The sequence below is a fragment of the Leptonychotes weddellii genome, chromosome 4, assembly GCF_054177405.1.
Source record: "Leptonychotes weddellii isolate Sample4059 chromosome 4, ASM5417740v2, whole genome shotgun sequence".
In the NCBI taxonomy this organism is placed as follows: Eukaryota; Metazoa; Chordata; class Mammalia; order Carnivora; family Phocidae; genus Leptonychotes; species Leptonychotes weddellii.
Genome location: NC_138372.1, coordinates 70,004,204 through 70,022,609, shown reverse-complemented (window position 1 = coordinate 70,022,609; position 18,406 = coordinate 70,004,204). Strand labels below are relative to the sequence as shown.

The window sequence follows — 18,406 nt, the reverse complement described above, 5'->3', positions numbered from 1 at the left end:
AAAAAAATGAAATCTTGCCATTTGCAATGACATGGGTGGAACTAGAGGGTTTTATGCTAAGTGAAATAAGTCAGTTAGAGAAAGACAATTATCATATGATCTCACTGATATGTGGAATTTAAGAAACAAAACAGAGGAGCATAGGGGAAGAGCAGAAAAAATAAAACAAGACAAAACCAGAGAAGAAGACAAACCATAAGAGACCCTTAATCATAGGAAATAAACTGAGGGTTTCTGGAGGGGGGAGGGGTGGAGGGATGGGGTAACTGGGTGATGGACATTAAGGAGAGCATGTGATGTAATGAGCACTGGGTATTATATAAAACTGATGAATCACAGGCCCATATCTCTAAAACCAATAATACATTATATGTTAATTAACTGAATTTAAATTTAAAAAGTTTAAAAAAATCCTCAGTGAAATGATAACAAATTGAATCCAACAATGTATAAAAATAATTTTGCACCAGGACCAAGTGAAACTTATTCCAGGTGTGCAAGGCCAATTCAACATTACATGATCAGTATAATCCTAACACATCAATAGGCTAAAGAAGAAAAATTATCAGATGAATAGATGCAGAGAAAATATGTGACAAAATTCAACATTCTTTTATGATAAAAAAAATTTTTCAGAAAACTAGGAATAAAGGGGAATGTCCTCAGCTGGATAAATAACACACAAAAAACTAAATCTAACGTCATAATTAGTGGTGAGAAACTTGAAGGTTTTGTGTGAAGATCCAGGAATAAGACTAGGATGTCCCTCGTCATCACTCATTTTCACCCTGGTACTAGAAATCCTAGCTAATGAAATAAAACAAGAAAAGGAAATAAAAGATATATAGATTGGGAAAAAAGAAATAAAACTGTCTTTGTTCACAGAAGATACTATTATCTATATAGAAATTACAAAATAGGGGTGCCTGGGTGTCTCAGTTGGTTAAGCGTCAGACTCTTGATTTTGGCTCAGGTCATGATCCCAGGGTCCTGGGATTGAGTCCTGCATCAGGCTCCTTGCTCAGTTGGGTGTCTGCTTCTCCCTCTGCCTGCCACAGCCTCTGCTTGTGCTTGCTCTCTCTCTCTCTCTCTCACAAATAAATAAATAAATAATTTTTTAAGTTAAAAAAACAAATAAAAATAAGTTTATCTAAAAGGGAAAAATAAACCAATTAACTAACAACAAAAAAATCCACACAGATAAAATACAGATCTTTAGCCTTAACAAAGTGACCCTGTACCTTTGAAACCTTCCTTTCTCAATTTTCCATCACAAACTTCTGCTCTAGCCAAAGCAGCCTATTCAAGGTTCCCCAAATAAATCTGTCCTTTCCCACTATTATCCCAGCTCACAATATCTTCTCTCCCTCTCTCAAGGTCCTACACCTTCCTAATTTGTCCTCTCTAGAAGTGATGTCTCCAGCCTCTGAAGTCCTCTGTATTTGTGCCAATCATCTGGCTCTTAGCATTGGCTACCCTGTGGTATTAGATAGAGCATATGGTTTTTATATATGGGTATTAGCTCTCTGGTATGCACATTCTTTTAGGACAAGGACCTTGCCTTATGATTTGTGGCATCTCCCTCAGACCTGCTTGTATTTAAGAATTAAATCAAAGCATCAAAACCTGCATTAAAATTTCATAATGATAAGTGACCACAAAACTTGCACACTGGGAGATGCATCTCATAGTCCCTCGGTGTCACAGTGTCACCAGTGGAAATCATTCCAAAGCATCAGAGTCACCGTCTGATCTTCAAGGAGCTGGACTCCTGGGAATTATTATTCCTGCCTTGGTGGTGAAGGTCTCAGGCCCCTCAGTGTTAGGGAGTGACTTTAGTCTGGAAAACCTTACATGGCTATTACCAGAAAGGCCAGCCCTCTCTATGCTCAGCTTTAGGAAGAGTGAAAATGAACCCCTTTCCAAGATAATGATTGGAGAGCCTTTTCCTGGGCAGGAAGCTGTCATCTCTGTCATCTCTCTTATTCCCTCAGAGCACTAGTGCAGTATTTCTCAACTGGGTATAATGGAGAATGTCCAAATTTGATGGTGGTGGTGGGAGAGGGTATCACGAAAGCTTCTCAGTTGGCCCCATGTCCCACTTCCCCACTCAGCCCAACCGTGCCCACACTGATTGAGAACCACCATTCTAATAGTTAGGTGTTTAGTACAAGGGTACATCTCTCCTCCTAACTATGTATATTCCAGCAGGGAAGTCAGATTCTTTTTAGTGTACCCTAAGTATACAAACATTTCAGGTAGAAAATACTTTACCTTTACCCCAAATTATCTGAGCCATGATTTCAGTCTGATCATTTTGTTATAACAGTTCCAACCTTAAAGTATTCAATCTTAGAGGATTCCACAGCTCCGCCTTGTTCTGTAGAGAAGTCTGTGTGTCCATAAAAATACACACATCTCTTTGTCCTTGTGAGTGTGAATAATTATATGGGATTTTGATAGCATGTGTACCATATGTATTGTGCATGCAGGTACATGCATGCATAACATACTAATTGAATTGTTCTAAAAAACACAAATATTTTGCAGGACTACAGAAACACACACTAAATATCTAAATCTACAAACTGCTGACAAACAGCACCTTTTCTAACAAAAGAGAGCAGTTTAATAACAGTGTTAGAAAGCTGGCAATATGTTTGTTAAAATCTTTAATTAGGGACAGGCTTCCCAGAGGCCTCTGAAGGCAAAAGGTGTAAATGGAGAAACTGTCCCAGCCTGCATGCTCCATGGTGGCTCTGTTCCGAGCACAGATGGGCTGGTGAGGAAACTGTGAATGGACAAATGATAACAGACTATTCTGTCATTCCAACATCAGCTCATTAGCAATCTGCCAGAGATTTAATATGGATACTGGTGAAAATGCAGAAATCACATGATCGTTACACGATCGTACACATGTCTAACTGAAAGGCCATTGTAAATTGATTGCCATGATGGCTATTAATAAAATGATAATGTCATGGGAAGTACATTGGATGCGTTGTGCTCTTGTTGGAAAATGATGATTTTGTGTGCTCTTCGGCCATCACAGGAAGCTGAGATAACAATAGTTTTATGATGGAAATCATTAATAAATAAACAGCTAGACCAGCATGGTGGGATATGTGAGGGATATGATACCATACAGGTTTCCAAAGAATGAACAGTGACATTTCTCAGTTCTGAAAAAGACTCTGTCAACAACTTTAAATTCCCTTGATTCACAAACCTGGTTTTCAAATGATGTTAAACTTGCTAGTTAGTGAGTTCAAATATTTGCTGTTGAAATATATTTTAAAAAGGAAAAGAAAATATATTTGTTTACGTTGTGTATACACAACAGGCTAAATCTGATGGATAATCAATGTTTGGTGTTTGAAGGAAGAAAGAGAATATTTATAGAGCACCTATTATATGTCAAGTACTTTACATTTGTGATCTTAATTTAATTTTCACAACAACCTAATGAGATATTTTCCCCATTTTACAGGCATAGAAGTAACTAAAAAACAAATATTATGTGTCTGAGCCCCAGCAAGATTATGTGACTTCATAAAGATAGTATGGCTGGTAAGTGGAGATGATTCTATTTGAACTTAGTTAAATATGGTTCCAAAGCTCATCTTTTTTCCACTGCATTATACTGCCTCTCACAGTGTCTGTCATGCACCCCACGGAGTAACCTTTTAGGATCATTATTACTTCCTATGGACAGGCTCAAGTGCCCCAGAGATTCAGCTGGGCAAAACTTAGATAAAGCCATTCAATGTTAATGGCACAAATGGACACTGACTTATTTAAAGTATATACTTTTAAATTTCTTTTAGGGGGATATTTGTGCTTTAATATTGGGACATGTTTGTACACAACATAAGGAGTTAGACTAATGATTTATAAAATCTAGCCAAAAAACTCTGTAAGAGGGCATATACTATATGATACTAGTTATATAAAGCTCAAAAACAGGTCAAACTAATTAAATCTGTTAGTGAGGATGGTGGCTATCTTTGGGGAGAATACTGGCTGTAAGCTGGCACCAGGGGATATCTGGAGTCGGGGTATTTTCTGTTCTTGATTTGGATGCTAATTTATACCAGCATGTTGAGTTAGTAAACTTGTGATTTGAATACTTTCTTTTATGTATATCATACTCAATAACATTTACCCCCCCAAAATGGAAGACAACCTTTTTCCCTTATAATGATTGAAATTGGATGCCTACCTGTTTTCCATATTTTTGTGACCTTGGGCAAAATTGTTCTTTACACGAAGCTTGTAGTTGGAAATCTCTTTCTGGATGGAGTTGGGAGATTGTAAGTAGGGGAATGTGTGCCTGCCTTTGTTCCCATGAGTGAGTGTATGTATACTTTCTTAAGTGCACTCATATCTCGGAAATGGAGAAATACCTATATTCTTTCTTACTCTCATTTCTCAAACTTTTGGAAAACTCGGAAACAGAATGCCAGTCAAATGTGAATTTTATACAAGTGGAACTTGGGGATGGAGCTGTCTCATTTGGTGATTCTTTGTTGGCAGCAATCTCCCTATGCAAATGGCAGTGGCAGGCACCCTCCCCTCTAGGAACCAAGATGTTAAATCCGCTCTTACCATGGGCCTTTGCCCCATCCCTCCTCAACTTTTCTCATTGCCAGGCTCCATGGAAGAGCCAAGGGGTTGCTTGAAGAGGATTTATGCATCCCACAGACACCTGACAGGCCTATTCTAAGGGCCCTTGGACAGACTTACCCTGTTCACCCATGCCTCAGATGTCCTTCCTGCCTTGGGACATATACCTGTCTTCGTGACCCACCCTTTTTATCAACAAGATAACTACAAATAAGGTAGATTATTGAAATGCTGCACGGCATAGCCTCTGCCAAAATGAAGAGTTCACTTTTAGAACTTTATCCTAAGAAAATCATCAGACGAAAGATAAGTATTTGCAAAGACGTTTACTTCCTAAGGTGTGGTTTGAGAATTAGAAACATCAGTATCACTTGCAATGCTTGATAAAATGCATATCCCTGGGTCTTATGCCTTTCTTATTGACATAGAATCTCTAGATGTGGAGCATAGCCATCCACGTATTTAAAATACCTCGGGTGATTCTTAGTCACATTGAAGTTTGATATACAGGGATGTATTTTCAATGTAACTTAAAAGAGGAAGAAAAGGAAGGGATTTAATAACATTTTTGTTGCCAAATATGTGTGTAGGTGATGCCAGAGTATCAGCAGTGCTTATCTCTGGATGATATCCTTATTTTTCACTGCTTTCCTCTATATTTTCTGATTTTTTTTTTTGCAATGTATCACTTTTGTATTCTAATAACTCAGTAAACTTATTTTAAAAAAGAAAGTATTTGATATTTGATTTCCTGGACAGGTTCCCCAAGTGTACTCTCCCAGTGAACTTCATAGCTGGTTAATTCAGAAGATAGCACTGGCTGTCTGATCCTCTTAAGGTATGAAATATTTAGAAGAATCCCTGTTGGTCCATAGATCAGTCAATATTGCCACTGGAGTAGAACCTTCTGACCACAGTGGTGGCTTTATGGCTACTGTTTTATTATATCACAAGGATTTTTATTCATTAGAACTGGTGCTTTTTGTGGAGGATAAGAATGGGGAGGAGGGCTGAGAAATGCATTCTCTGATTTTGGGAAGTGAATCTGGTGCTTGAAGAAAGACGGTCTGACTCTTGTAAACAGAAGATCCTCAGTAACAGAGAAGAGTACTGAAGAAAGCAGTTGCATCCTGCTTTTTATGCTCTCACTCAGCCTCTTGCCCCTAAAAGTGTCCTTTTCTTCTCTTCCTCCTCCCCCTCCCCCCCTTCTTCATCAGCTTGTTCTTATACTGAAAGAGAAGCAAAAATGAGATCCACCGAAAGTCTGGTATTTTGCCACTCAGACTACAATCTTGAGAATGCATTTTTCTTAATCTAATTCTGTTTTAAATGTTGTCAGGATGTACCATAATTGGTTGTGGTAAATGACACTGGAACCACATTGCTACTCACTCTGGAAATGATATGAGCTCAGCATGCTGCTGATCAAATGCACTTCTGCATTAAAACTATTACAAGCAGAATATGCCCCGATGGGATTCTTTCCTCCTAATAGTTTTCCACGGTTGATGCTGAAAGGGTTCTGTCAATCAAGCCTGAAAATCAGCTTAGCACCCTGACTTGGGTTAATAAAATGTAGCTGCCAGGCTCTCAGCTCAGAGGCCACTGTTCCTTGGTTCCAACATTATCAAGCCACAGTAAAAATGCCTCATTATAATTGATACTCACCGGTAATACACTTTTTTTAATGCAAAGAATATCTCCAAAAAGAGTCTTTGCCTTACACACAGTCTCCTAAAAAAGAGACCCATATCAAAGAAAGAGGGCTAAGAGGAAGTAGGACAGGCAAATGCATTTTCACAAGTACCCTGGAGACAGACTTGGGGCAGATTCTGGCTTTCTTGGGTGGCTTGGAGTCAAGATAATGCACCAAGAATCAATACAGAAGTAGGGATACGGCCCAGAATAGATGGTTGTGAAGGGGGCTCTGATAGCATTGTCACCAATAATGGGAAGATGAGAATTCCAAATGAAAAAATTATTTTAGTAAGGAACACAAGATGTCACAATGCAGAAAGGCTGTGACAACTGATATGCCAGTTAAAGGGGAAAAAAAGCTTCTTGAACCACTAAGGCACTGCCTGGCTATGTAGTCCCCACATCACCGAGTCTCAGTTGTTCCCAGACTAAGACTTAGGATTCCGGGTCTCTTCAAACAGAAATATTATTCTTCTGGTTTCCTGGACAGAGGCACCCACACTAAAACAATCCATGTTAGAAGGACATTAGGGAGGTCAAAGTGCTGGAGAAAACCTTGCTGGATTTCAAACGAATTCTACTTTCTAGGAAGTTTTGCTGGCTGCCCCTGAGGAGGAAGATGAAATAAACAAACAAAGCCTGGGGTGAGGGGCAGCTATTTCCAGCCTGGAATTCTCAGCATGGTGGAATACCGGGGAAGATGTACAACAAAGTAGGAAACTGAGGAAGGAACATTACTAATTATACTTCAATACTGTTTATGTGAGGGTCTCTATTCAGAGGCAACTGGGATGATTTCACAGGAAGAGAGAAGAAAACAGTTTTTCATGGGTGGTAGAGCTACTGTTAGTGAAGTTTTAATGAGGCACTCTGGGCATGGTCTTCTTAGCACAACCAGAATGGCTCTGGCGGCTGTGGGGTCACATGACATTAATATGAGGGAACGCTTGACTTCATTCTGTTTGCTTCATGTTCCTCTCCAAACATTAATTGTCTGAGTTTCCCTGTTCAAGTGAAAAGAGTAAGCATATGCGAATTTTTCACTTGATTGTTGTATTACACTGGCCTGTATTTCTTCCAGATGCATTTCTGTTCAGGTTGTATATTCTAGCACACGTCCCCCCCAGGTACAGGTGAGGAGCAGAGGCTCCTGCACTCCCTGTAGGCTGAATTATGACTGGTGTATATTGAGGACTTGTGCTGTGCCTTGTACTAAGCTCTTTATAAACCTTATCTCCACCTGATCCCCACATAACCCTGTGAAGTTGGTAATGTTCATTTTATTCCCAATTTACAGAAGATTGAGTAAGAGGAAGGTTGAGTAACTTGCTCAAAATCATCCAGCTAGTAAGTGGATTCTAACCTGGCCTGTCTACAAAGCTCCACTGCAGTGCTCTTTACCTTCTGGGATGATGATGCTCCATGCTTGAGCCACTCCTGATGTGAATTTTTAGTGTCCTATATTTGGTAGGAAAGGATGCTCTGTTTCTATCCCTGGAGCAAGTCCTGGGTTACTCTGGGAACCAGACCTGCTTTGAGAAATTGTTGCCGCTGGAGAGGAGATAGTCTGCTAAGGAAAGAGCTCTAGCTTTAAGGTCAGAGTGATCTGGCTTTCAATCTTGGCTCTTACACTTGCTAGCTGTGTGACCTAGGCCAGGTAACTTAACCTCCCTGAACTTCAGCTACCCAGCATTCTACTTTACATAGAAAAAGCCAAAACATTATTAGTGGTATAAAACCTCTAGATTATATTCAGGTTCTGTACTTTGGAAGGTGACACATCTAGGGGGTGGGAAGTGAGAATACGAAGAGGATAAAGGATCTAAGGAAGAAAGAGGAGTGAAACAGAGACTTGAGCATTGCTTCTTCTCATTTCAGTTTTTTATGACTTTTAAAAATAATCCTTTCACATAAATAGAAAGTGAGTCTCAGTGTAGGAGTGACATCCTCAGTTGGAAACTAACATTGGTGGTTACTGGAGAGAGATGATCATCTATAAGTCTTTCAACAGCCCAGTATGGTAAGATGAGTAGCCCACCAATACAGTTGAGGAAACTAAGAAAAGTTGAGCAACTTGCCCAATATCACACAGCTATTGAGTGGGATTTAAAACCTAGGACCATCTAGCACCAAATGCTGTCCTCTTCCCACGACACTCTTCTGGACCCATGCAACACTGAGTTCTAGGTGTGTTGCAGGTAACTTGGACCCACTTCTCTACTGCCTTCCCCAGCGTCCTGGCTGTGGGGCCGGCTGAGCTCTCTACCCACTGTAGTACATAGAGCAGTGGGGCCAGAAGCAGGGCTCCCTGCAAAGTAATGCAGAAAATTTGATACTGGAAAAAGTCACTAAAGGTAAATCCACTTAAAATGGGTTTCCCAAATTTCACTGTAGTTAAAAAAAAAAAAAAAAAAAAAGGACTAGGACCTTATCTTGAAAATGAAACTGATACTAAAGCAAAATGAAATTAAAATGACCTGCTTCCCTTGGTTTCCTTTTCCTGGGCTCTGCCCACTATGGGGACACTTTACTTTAGTGGGCTCCAGGAGGAAAGCACCATGCTTTTGCCTCCATGCCTGCCACAGTGGGCACTGAATAAATGCTGGAATCCCCCTCTTCAGCAAGGCCTACAGGTCCCTGACTGGGGATGGCCACACTCCTTGGACACCAGGTCTTGACCACTGACCAGTGGTCAGTGTACTTCTCTACTTCCCTGTCTCCACTTCCTCCAGTTCATCGAATTTTGGTTCAGCCTTTCCCCTCGTATTATTCGGGTCACAGCTGAGAGTTCTGGTGAATCTAATAAGAAATCTTCCTTGAACACCTTGAAACAAAAGCCTGAAGATCCTAGAACAATTTCACACTAAAAATCTCTTTCATTCAGGGGCACCAGGGTGGCTCAGTCAGTTAAGTGTCTGCCTTCAGCTCAGGTCATGATCCCGGGGTCCTGGGATGGAGCCCCACGTCAGGCTCCCGGCTCAGCAGGGAGTCTCCTTCTTCCTCTGCCCCTCCCCCCTGCTCATGCCCTCACTTTCTCTCTCTCTGTCTCAAATAAATAAATAAGAATCTTTTTTTAAAAATCCTTTTCATTCAACAAATATATGTTGCTGATTTGAGCTCTGGGGCTCTGAGTCCAACATAGGCTAGATGCTGGTGATAAAGTGGTGAAAAGCCAGGTCCAGCCCTGCCCCTTCTGTTAGCTTTCAACTCCCACCTGCCTCATTCCTGAGAGCCACCATCCCTACCCAACGTGTACCCTCTCCAGTCTTATCCTCTGCCATCTTTAGCCAGTCCAGCCTTCCCTGCCACCCCAGTTGCCTTTCCAGGTGCTCGGTCCTACATACACACAAGTGGGGCATGTGTCTTCTCCCCTCCACTGAATCAGCAGTGGGATGACATTGTCTTAGAATTCTGCTACTGCTTCTCAAACATCCTTCTAAAGTCCTCAGGTGAGACTTATTGTTTCATATTCATTTATTTATTAATTCACTCATCCATCAGTTATATACTGTACCCTGCCTATAACCACACAGCATAGGGTTCGAGCATGGACTCTGGAATGAGAGTGATTTTAAATCCTGGCTCTGCCACTTATTAGCTGGGGGACCTTGGGCAAGTTGCTTTTTGTTCTCCTTGCCTCAGTTTACTCATGTATAAAATATGGGATGTTAGTATTACCTACTCCATGGGGTATTAGAAGGGCTAAGTGAGTTAAGTCATGTAAGCACTTTACACAAAGACACCCTCAGTGAGTGTAAGCCACTGTAGCTGTTGAGTGCCAGTGCTGGGCTGGGAGCTAGGATGCAGTGGTAAACGGTACAGAGACAGTCACAGAAGCAAATATAAGAAAGAAGGAGTTTGTAGCAGGCTTAGTGCCAGGCGCTGGAGTGCATAGTGGGAGGAAACCGCAGACTCACCTGAAGGGCTTGCTAAACACTAAGGCCTGAGTTCCTTTCTGGAGGCTCTTGAGGTGAATCTGTTTTCTTGCCTTTTCCAGCTTCTAGAGGTTGCCCATATTCCTTGGTTAGTATCCCCCTTTCATCTTCAAAGCTAACAATGGCTGGTCAAGTCATTTTTATGATGCCATCTCTCTGGTTCTGACTTTTCTGTCTCCCCATTTAAGGATCCTTGTGACTGCATTGGGCCTACCTGGATAAACCAGAATAATCTATGTTGAAGTGAGCTAACTAGCAATCTTAATTCCATCTGTAATCTTAATTCCCCCTTGCCTTGTAAGGTAAGATATTAACAGTTTTCAGGATTAAAGCATGTATAGCTTTGGGTAGGACCAATATTCTGCCTATCAATACACTTACTTTCAGAGTTTTTAATTTAGTAGGTCTGTGGTGCGGCCCAATAATTTGTATTTGTAACAAGTTCTCTGATGATGCTGATGCTCCTGATTCAGGAGCACACTTTGAGAACCACTGGTGGAGAGACCTTGGTCATTCACGTCTTCATCCATTCAGCAAGCTTTTTGGATCTCTATGTATGAGCCCAATGCTGTGCCAGCTGCTGGGAATAGTGCCTGCCAATTTTTTTTAAAAAGCCCATAATCTAACAAAGGGGGCAAACAATTTCAGTTTGGTGTGATCTATAGTCTAATAAAGCTATGTGCAAGGTGCTAAGCATTCCCAGAGAAGAGAGCAACTAACAGGAGCAAGGGTGGGCTTTATTGAGGAGGTGACATTTGAACTGGCCATTAAAGAATAAAGAGATTACAGGGCACCTGGGTGGCTCAGTTGGTTAAGCAACTGCCTTAGGCTCAGGTCATGATCCCAGGGTCCTGGGATCGAGCTCCGCATCACATTGGGCTCCCTGCTCGGCGGGGGACCTGCTTCTCCCTCTCCCTCTACTGCTTCCACTGCTTGTGCTCTCCTGCTGTCTCGTTCTGTCAAATAAATAAATAAAATCTTTAAAAAAAAAAAAAAGAATAAAGAGATTTCCAGGAAGTTAAGGAGGAGAAGAATATGGCAGCTGTTGGGAATAGCAGATGAAAAAGAGCGTGTGTTCAGGGAATGAGAAATAATTCTATGTGGTTGGAGTGGATAATGCATTGCCGTGGGAGAAGGATCAAAGTTGATAGAAAAATACCATGCTGTATTAAGGAATATAGTGGACCTGTCTAAGTTACCTGCTCATCGCACTCTGTCTTCTTTGAGAACATTCCTCTTTACAGATCCTACTGAAGATGTGAACCTCAGGCTGGCCTGTTTTGTCCACATGACCTTACTTGACCCATGAGCTAAGCCAATCAGATTTCCTTTCTCAGTAACTTATTCTTTTTTTTTTTTTTTAAAGATTTTATTTATTTATTTGAGACAGAGAGAATGAGAGAGAGAGAGAGCACATGAGAGGGGGGAGGGTCAGAGGGAGAAGCAGGCTCCCCGCCGAGCAGGGAGCCCGATGCGGGACTCGATCCAGGGACTCCAGGATCATGACCTGAGCCGAAGGCAGTCACTTAACCAACTGAGCCACCCAGGCGCCCCTCAGTAACTTATTCTAAGAGATATGAAAGTTAGGTAGACTTGGATTAGAATGCCTGTGGGGGGCCATGTGCTTGATGAACATGTAGGGGGTGGTGAGGAGAGGGTAGGAGAACGAACAGGGCGAAGTCACAGCATGAAGCAGAGATGAGATACACAAGGCAGCAAGAGAGGAGCCAGCAGACATGGGACATTATCCCAAGCCACTACCCTGCTGCCTGGCTATCCTTCCTTCGTGGAAGTCCACGCCTCCCTCCCTTCCTTCTTCTCTCCTTCCTTTCTTTAGGATTCCTTCTTCTTTTTTAAAAAAATACTTTATTAGAGCAGTTTTAGGTCTACAACAAAACTAAATGGAAGGTGCAGAGATTTCCTGTATAGTCCCTGTCCCCGCACAAGCGAAGCCCCTCCCATTATTATCTCCCAACACCGCTCATCACATGGTACATTTTTTACCAAGGGTGAACTTACCTGGACACATCATAATCACCCAAAGTCCATCCCTGTTTCTTTATAATACATTTCTTTTTACTATTTATTTATTTTTTAAAGGTTTTATTTCTTTGAGACAGAGAGAGAGAGTACAAGCAGGGGGAGTGGGAGAGGGAGAAGCAGGCTCCCCGCCGAGCAGGGAGCCCACTGGATGCAGGGCTCCATCCCAGGACTCTGGGATCATGACCTGAGCCGAAGGCAGACACTCACCTGACCAAGCCACCCAGGCGCCCCTACATTTCTTTTTCTTAAATGACATGGAGTACATTTTTTTTTTTTTTTGGCAGATGACGATTGCCATCTGATGCAAAGTTCAGATTTTGGCAGAAATAAGCCAGTGGCAGTGTATGAGGCAAAGGAGTAACACAGTTTGATTTGTGTTTCACAAAGATCTCTAGCTGCAAAAAGGGGTTGGGGGAGCTGGTAACAGGCTCGAGCATTAGGTGGGCAATTGAGGATGAGAGCCTGAACTCAGGGAGCAGCAGGGAGGAGGGGGTGAGGCTGAAGGGATACTTGGGAGGTAGAATTGATAGGATTTAGTATCCTGAGTTGTTGGGAGCCCAGGGCAGAAAGAGTTAAGGACAGTCCTTAGTTTCTAACTCAGTGAATCTAAAGAGTTGCAAAACTGTTAATAGAGAAAGTGAAGACAGGATCACGTTTTTTGAAAGAAAGATATTAAGCTCAGTTTTAGACACACTTTGCATCTGAGGAGCCCATAGCAACTTCCAGTGGGCATTGGCAGTTTATTCCTGGAGGTCAACAGATGAGTTAGAATAAAGATGCGTGTAGGTAACATCCACTCTTGACTAGATTAGATTCCAGAGAATTTAACATGAGAAGGGAGAGAAAGGTGGGAAGGCAGGCAGGAAAGGAAAAGTAAGACAACAGAAACATGGGAAACACTAAGACTGGCCAGAGGAGGAACATAAGCCTGCCAAAGCATCTGAGAAGGAATGGTCAGAAGGGGAGAAAGAGAGCCAGAAGAGAGTGAGTCGTAGAAGGTAAGGGAGGAGAGTTTTAAGCAAGAGGGAATGACCCATATGGATCAAATTGTACATTGGGGTTAAATAAGATGAAAGCTGAAAGTAGTTCATAATATTTGGTATTTGAGGCATTGTTGTCTTTAAAGAGAGCAGTTGCATCAAAATGGAGTAGTGGTAGTAAGATGAGGTCATTGGGCACCTGGGTGGCTCAGGTGCATCTGCCTTCGGCTCAGGTCATGATCCCGGGGTCTTGGGATGGAGCCTCGCATTAGGCTCCCTGCTCAGCCGGGAGTCTGCTTCTCTCCCTGCCCCTCACCCTGCTCATGCTCTCTCTCTCACTCTTTCTCTCTCTCAAATAAAAAAATAATAAGATGAGGTCATTTGGGTGAGGAGTGACTGGTTGGTAAGAAAGTAGGCAGAGCAAGAGACAGCTACCCTCTCTAGAAGTTTGGATGTCAAGGAAAAGAGACATCTGAGCAGAAGCTTAAGGATGAAGAGAGATAAAGCCCACTGATTGCAAAACTGACTTACTGCCTCATCCCTCCCTGACTCCACACCCTTTGCTATGCGACTCTGCAGCTCCTGCCATCAAGAAGTAGGGTCCATTTCCTTGTTCCTGGGCTGGCCGTGCGACTTGCTTTTACCAATACAGTGAAGTGGAAGTGATAGTGTACCAGTTCCGAAGGCCTTGTGTACTGCTGCCCTCTCTGTCTCGCTCGAAATCCCACCTGGCTACCATGAGGACAAGCCTGTGTTCACTTGCTGGGTAAGTGATCGGTGGCCTATCCACCCACTCCACCATAACTAATGACCCACTGATTGCCAGGCACGTGAATGAGATCATCCTTGACCGCCCCGCCCCAGCCGACCCGCCAGCTGACCGCATAATTCATGAGAATGTGCAGTCAGTATTCAGGCCCAGCCCAAGGCGGGGGAGCCTGGCTCAGCTCAGCAGAACCGCCCAGGTGACTCACTAACCTGTGAGGAATAAAAATGCTTGTTGCTTCAAGCCATTGTTTCGGGGCACTTTGTTACACATCAACAGCTAATTGATTTTGAGAGATTATTGGGAGGTTTTCATTATCTTGCCTTGGCATGGGGGAGATTTGAATATATCCACCCATTGTAGGGGAAAAGACAGGTTTGAGATTCAAGAAAGGGAATAAGTAACAGGAGGAGGGGACGTGACCAAAAGCTCAGGTGGAAGATTAGCCTGGGAAAAGGCAGAGACTGCCTTTGTTTCTGAGATAAGAGAAGGAAGTGGGGATGGAGGACGGTGTCCTGGGCTGAAATTCATTGCGTCACTTGGGCTTCAGCTAGGTGGAAGCTAGGGGGTGGCATCTCCGGACATGCTCGCAGTTAACATCCAACCAAAAATTAACGTCCCAAACTCACGCGTTTCCACATCTGTCAAAGCTAAAAGGGGCGTCTGAGACAGATTTCCTTTTGTTTTCACTGGCGTGTCAAATGCTGCAGTGACAGCAAAGGAATAATCTTCAGTTTGTGTATAATGAGGTCTGAAATTTCCGTCTCCACACATTGATCATGAATCTTATTTCACTAGATAAACTGACAGCAGAATCTCAGGTACTTAAAATTTTGAAAAAAATCAACACAACCACCCACATCTATGATTTTTTTCCTGCTGTCACTTTTATGGTTCAGTTATTTTGTCTATATGCACTCATTTCCAGTTTTGTCTGGATTTCTCAACAGCCAAATCATTCCTTAATCCTAGACATACACTCCTCTATACTGGAAAATGATTTAGTAGAAAGACAGCTGGCTTGGGAGGCAGAAAAACAGAGTTCTAGATTTGACTCTGCTGTTAACTAGCAAACTTATCCAAGCCAAGTCACTGAACCTCAGTTTCCTTATCTGAAAAACATATTCCTCCAACAGAAATTTATTGGTACCAGGCACTATTGTGAGTGCTTAGGATACATCAGTGAAGAAAACAAAGACCCCCGCCCTCAGGAACTTACATTCTGGAGGAGTCTGACAATGAGAAACAAATGCAATAAACAGGATAATTATATCATATGATAGATGGTGAAAAGTGTTACGGAAAAAATTAAAAATAAAGTGGAGGTGGGGGCTGGAAGGAACTAAAAGAGTTACCATGAAGTTATCTGGGGGAAGAATGTTCCAGGCAAAGTCCCTGAGTATTTCTTGTCTTTCTTGTCCTCCACACTCCATTTCTCCTTACTAACCTCAGAGGAGGTTTATAATGCATATAACCTTTAGGCCAGTCTTCCATTTACTACTCCATACATTTCTTTGAATAGCCAACAAATGACCATCCGTTCACTTTGAACTAGTCCCATTGGCATTAGGTACAAGAGCCTCTCATCTTGCATTTACTTTCTGGGACTTCTTGTGGTATTTTCCTGCCATCCCAAAGGCTAGATCTGTATGTATTATGCCAAACATCACGTGGGCATTTCCTCCCGGCTCTGCACAGGACAGTGGAAGCCAGCAAAGGGATCTTTAAAAAAGACACGGCTCTTGATAAAGTACCTACCATTTCCGAATGCCATTTATGTGCCAAGTAGCTTTACATTCTTTATTTCCCCTAATCCTCAGCACACTTCCATCTTTCTCTGAGGTTAGCATTATTCCCACTTTACCGCTAATGAAACAGTGGTTCAGAGAATTTTGAAAACTTACTGTGTCACACAGCTGGTGAGTCCCATGGTCAGAATTTGCTTGTCAAGCACACTTTCCATCAGCTGTACTGCACAGCTTCCTTTCTTCCTAAGTGTCCTTTAATCCAGCTGGAAAGCCAGATATACATATATGAGATGACAAGAGGGTGGTTTTAAGGCCTGTAGCATGGTGGTGAAGAGCTTGGCTCTGCAGTCAGACAGCCCGAGGTCAAACTCCAGTTCTGCCGTGTTATAACTGTGTGATCAGGGGCTAGTTACTTAACTTTTCTGAGCCTCCCTTTCCTCATTTGTAAATATGCATAACATGAGTCCCCGTCTCATAAAGTTGTGTGTGGGGGGACTCAGTGAAGTAGTTCACATAAAGTCCTTAGCATAGTATCTCTTACATAACTCTAACATAGGTTAACAATTATTCTCATATATTATTGATGGATTTTTTTTAAAAAGCACATGTATATATTAAAATATCTCTAGAAGGCTCAGGAACTGGGGAGTAGCTTTTCACTTTGAGTATTTGTACAATGTATACATTTAAATGTTGGGCCAATGATATTACTTATTTAAGAAAACCAGACAACTAGACAGCTTTAAAGAAATACCATTATTATTATCATCATTGTAAGGAATTTGGAGTAATAATAATTATTCCATAATTTATTTGGATAGACAGATTTGGAGGAGGTTTTTTGGAAGAGATGTTTGAGCAGGGGCCTCGAAGCAGGTATAGCATTTTGATGACAGAATAACGAACTGAGAGGCATTTTATGTGAAAGATTCTTGCAGAGCAGAGCATACAGGCAGGAAAGAGTAGCCAGCAAATGCAGTTCCATTCAGTGATAATTGTTTGGTGCTGTGGTAACAATTAATACAGGTGATAGTGTTTTTCAGATACCTGTAATAGAGAGGGTGTAAGTGAAAAATTGCCTAAACACTCCACTCAAACACAAAAATTGAGAAAGATTGCTGGTTGAGGCCGATTCCATGAGCCCTGCTGCCAGAATTATTCCGGTTCATCAATCCAAATTGAGCTGGAGGCACCTTTGACATCCCCCTCTCTCTGCCTGCAGGTCAGCTGTCTCCAATCCTGAGGTCATCACTCATCAAGAGGGGATAATCCCAAGGACAGCAGGACCTGCTTCATCACTTGGATTTAGGAGTGAGAAACCCATCAGGCAACTAAACAGTAACAATGACCCACCATTAAACACACTGAGAGAAGTGCATGATGAGGAGATTGTACGAGAAGAATCCCGGAGCTCTTGCTGACAACGCCTATGGAGACGCTGACCACTGTGAGCTCTGCCCATTGAACTGCAGTAAAAAATCTCCCCCTCCCCAGAGATGCTTGGATGCGGGCACAATATCAGTTCAGACAATGGTCTGTGTGTGGACTTAGAGTGGAAAGAATTTGGACTGTGGGGTAAACAGACCTGGGTCTGAACTGCTATTCTGCCACTTCCAGGTAGTGTGTTTTAGCAGCATTAAAAAAAAAAAAAAAAATCTCTCTCGGCCTCAGTTTTCTTGTCTGCAAAATGGATCAAATACCTCCACAGAGGTCTTTTAAGAGGACCAAATGTAACAGTGTTTGAAAAGCTAGGTACTTCTCTTTATGGAAGAAGAGCAAGATGGGGGGCCCAAAAAAGGAACGGGCACACACACAAAAACTTTTCTCAGAATTATTTTTTGTCCTAGGTACTCTACCTCAGAACGTATGCTTATTTCTTTAGTTTAGCTACCAGGGAAAAAGAGACAGAGAAAAATGGAGAAAGGCAGGAAGTCAGATTCTGGCTCTTACACAAGAAAATTCACTCTACATAATCTTCAGACAATGTTGCTATCCTTCCTCAAATACCGGGCCACAGGCATCATGCCAAAGAAGCCAGCAGCCTGGAAGATATTTTAAACTGATTCTGGGGCTGAACGACAGGCCATTTGCGCCATATGCCACTGACACGTTAATCTAGGCAAGGCTGCTAGGCACCTGGGGACATCCATGCTAAAATGCCATTTAGGAGGGGCACGCCGAGTCCAGTGGCAGAAGTTCACCAGCGCAAAGCGGGAGGGCAGCCCAGAAGATAGAAGATAGAAGTGGCAAGGAGGAGTAAGAAGTGTGGTGTCTAAGCCTTGGAAGATTTTCTGAGTTTCAGACACTTCATTTTGCTTCTGTGAGAGCTGCAGATTCAACAAAACATCAAAACCGGGTACTTACTGGCTGGACAAATGAGTATCTGCTACTTTTTGCACCCATTATACCACATGGCCACACTTTTATACACTGGCAAATACTGGGCGATGCTCTAGTCCACTAGAATGACCTTTATTCCTCCTGTTCCGTCATAAAAAGCAAGTGGCTGCTGAGCAACTGTAGTAGATGCCCCAGTGTCAGACTTTCCAGGATCCAATTTGGTGGGAGCACTCTGGGCCTTTGGTCTCCCTCTTCCCTTTGCCAAGC

At 42.4% G+C, this 18,406-nt stretch overlaps 1 long non-coding RNA gene across 8 annotated transcripts in view; it reads left to right on the top strand.

Moving 5' to 3' along the window:
* The window catches only part of LOC115943511 (uncharacterized), a 62,816-nt gene extending 45,360 nt beyond the window's left edge, over positions 1-17,456 (top strand). For 6 of the 8 annotated variants that reach the window (XR_014144979.1, XR_014144981.1, XR_014144980.1 and 3 more), the window contains 4 exons: positions 3,494-3,573; positions 4,656-5,467; positions 13,865-14,051; positions 17,022-17,456. This is a non-coding gene — a long non-coding RNA (uncharacterized LOC115943511). Of the gene's footprint in view, positions 1-3,493; positions 3,574-4,655; positions 5,468-10,450; positions 10,565-13,864; positions 14,052-17,021 lie in introns of all 8 variants that reach the window. The other 2 variants (XR_014144978.1, XR_004078079.2) reach the window with 2 other exon arrangements.
* The last annotated feature ends 950 nt before the right edge of the window (positions 17,457-18,406 follow it).